The following is a 3,099-nucleotide window of genomic DNA, read 5'->3' as shown; positions in this document are numbered from 1 at the left end:
AAACCAGATATAAGTCCACGAAACCAGCCAAAATCGAATTTAGATCTTGAAGAGAGATTTATGTTCTTTTAAGTTTCTTTTGTAAAACTTGAACAATGCATTTTATGTTGTCAAAGATTTGTGATGTTCATATAATTAACGACTGAATAACTTGTTTTGTTCTTCACATTGTCTGCAACGTTTTACAGCGATCTATACTTCTATGCTCCCAAATGTTTTACGTGCGCAACGTCTTTTACAAATTTAAACTCAATTGCAACACAGAAGAAGCCCTGATTTTTTTTTTTTTTTTTTTTTTTTTTTTCAGGCTTCTTCTTTCCAATTGTTTAAATTGGAAAATTTACTGCGATGATCATTCTTCACCTTCATCTACAACCGCAGTTCATATATGAATTATTTCATATAAACTTCTCATCATTTCACTCCTCACGGGAAGATATGAACTCAATTAAGTGGCCTCGCTCCCAATGTGTGGCTTCATAGCTCAGTTGGTAGAACATCGCACCGGTATCGCGGAGGTCACGGGTTCAAATCCCGTTGAAACCCTGATTTTTTTCAGGCTTCTCCTTTCCAATTGCTTAAATTGGAAAATTTACTGCGATGATCATTCTTCACCTTCATTCTTGTAGTCACCGGTTAGAGAATGTCAAAAGCTACACCAAGACCAAATATCGATTTAGACTTTATTCCATAATTCTACCAACCCTACGAAACTTCCCATGAAGACTCGCAGCCATGTTCAGATAGAACAAACACGACACAGAACCGCCAGAATTAACCACGTGTATCTTACCTTCGGGTCAGTTTATACTGCACATATCTCTTACTACGACCCCATCGTCCGTAATCCGCTTAAGAACATTTCTTAATTAATACCGTTACTTGTTTCCGTCTTCTGGTTTACCAGCTTTGAGTAGCAAAGTTTCTCTTCTTTGAAGAGACATAAAACGAACGAATAACGAAGGTCAAAGAAGGCTTGAGCTGCAATGAATAATTATCAGCGAAAGCTTGCGCTCTTAGAATATATTTGCAATTTAAATTTGTAACCGTGTTCGGTTTCGCGCCAAAAACAACAGCATGTCTCACATTCAGTGCCTCATTAAAAGAAATGATAGATTTCAACGAAAGACTAATATGGCGACTAACCTTTATTTTATAAAGATAGCGGTGTACGGGGGGTGGAAAGATATGTAATTAAAAACAGAATACACACAAAAATGGGTGCTTTAACGTCGAACCAGGATCCGAGAAAATATTCAATAAAAGGCAAAGCCTCTCTCCTCCGCAGAGGCCTCTCATGATGTTTTGACCGTCACTGGTAGTTCGGATTTCCCATAGGGAGCCTCTGCGGAGGAGAGAGAGGCAAAGCAAAGTTTAGATATGTTCCCTCTTGGAAAAAGCAACAGAAATACGTGCGCATTTGCCAGCAACTAAAGATATTACTTCTGAAATGCTAATTTGTGGGTTCCTTGATGGTCACCATGCATGATGGTTCCTGATGAATTCTGACCAATTTGCGCGTACACGTTCAGTGCCCCTGTCTGTGAAGCAAATAAAACATTAAACAAATAATTTTATCTGGTCTTGTCAGATGGCAGCCCCTACCAGCATGTCATTTTACAGCATCAAAAGTGATTTTTAGTGGAAAGATGGCAGGTGACTCAAAATGATAGTTTAGGAACGGGTAGAGAACAACGACTATGCGACAATAAATACTCATAGAAACAGTCAGTTACGAAGTAAGTTGCACGGATGGAGTGTCGTTAATAATTATGGTAGAGGAAGATTGAAACAAATCGCAAAGTCACAGTAAGATTTTTTTCCCTTGGAACAAATAATTTATGAGTAATATATAGAAAATTGTTCCATTCCCTTGACTGCAAAGTACAGTCTTGAGTTGAGTTATTCAGGATTCGCCAAAAATTAATTAACATGAATAGAATCTTCATATGTTTCGATCTATTTTTAGGTCTTCAACGGACCATAGGTAGTTCAATTGAATTTAATGTTTGAACGACATATCCGACTTGTCATTAATACTTTTGACAACTTGGCCGAAACAATAATTTTACGCAAGACAGCCCAGGCGCAACATACGGATGAGTTTTCAAAGCTAGTGTTTTGAAGTACCTCTGCACTATTGTTTCTTTTCTTTATAAATAAAATGCTAATCTTCTAAGTTTTCAATACGTTAATTTTCACAGAAGTGCTTGTACAATGTTAAAAAAAAAAACTCCAGTAGCTCACTTTCGTGACAAGGTTTTTTTTAGTATCTATTGATCTGTATCCGCTTTTCAATTTTTCCGCAAATCAAAGTATACTGGCCGATATTAGTTTGACTGCACAATTAATCCACTAATTATTTTTATTTTCCAAAACCAAAAAAAAAAATGTGTCCTTAAACGCCACCTTAATTCTTATCGCTTTTGCTTCAAATAATGCGCCGGGCATTGCAAAGACCTCTTGCCATCCGTTGTCGCGGGCTCATGTTCTGGTGTGACTCACTTTCGAAAGGGAAGCATATTGTGTGACAAGATTTTAAAAGACAACTTTACAACCAAAATGGCCGGAAACCATTATTTCACAATTTTCTTCTTGTCGTGTGCCATCTTTATGGGTAAGTTTTCAATCCAAACGATTTGCATTCAAACTGGTGCAGACATCACTTGATTCCTAAACATAATTTCTTAGTCGACGATACATGCAGTTTCAATGGGGAAAGAAAATTAGATAGGCAAGAAATGCACTGTGCCAAAGATAAATAATTTTTGAAGCGATTCTGCAAAATTGGACACATTTGACATTGCTTTTCATTGCGGATCTATCTATCGGATCTATCGAGTATCTTCCCTACTTAGAACATCCGTAATGGTGGTGAAGTTAACAGCATCTTCAAATCGGTGTAAAGGAGCGACGCTTACTTTTCATCAGTGCTGACGTTGTTTCTGTCAAGGCCAACAGAACTTTCGAAGAACCTGTACTTAATAAGACCCTAGCAGTATGGAGAAAGCCACTAAACCGGTTTTTACATGCAGATTTGACTGTAATTTTTTTTCCTGATCTGTTTCTTTCTTTTCATTTTCGAGATAACTAAGAGAC

At 37.3% G+C, this 3,099-nt stretch overlaps 1 long non-coding RNA gene across 1 annotated transcript in view; it reads left to right on the top strand.

The window, feature by feature from the left end:
- Positions 1-2,541: 2,541 nt before the first annotated feature.
- LOC149117197 (uncharacterized) overlaps positions 2,542-3,099 on the top strand; it is a 1,159-nt gene continuing 601 nt past the window's right edge. The window contains exon 1 of the long non-coding RNA XR_016205588.1: positions 2,542-2,617. This is a non-coding gene — a long non-coding RNA (uncharacterized LOC149117197). The remainder of the gene's footprint in view (positions 2,618-3,099) is intronic.

This window comes from Orbicella faveolata, unplaced genomic scaffold (genome assembly GCF_042242905.1).
Source record: "Orbicella faveolata isolate gen_17 unplaced genomic scaffold, um_ofav_v1 contig_12, whole genome shotgun sequence".
NCBI classification, from domain to species: Eukaryota; Metazoa; Cnidaria; class Anthozoa; order Scleractinia; family Merulinidae; genus Orbicella; species Orbicella faveolata.
Note: the sequence above shows the minus strand (reverse complement) of the source record. Positions and strands in the feature narration are given on the sequence as shown.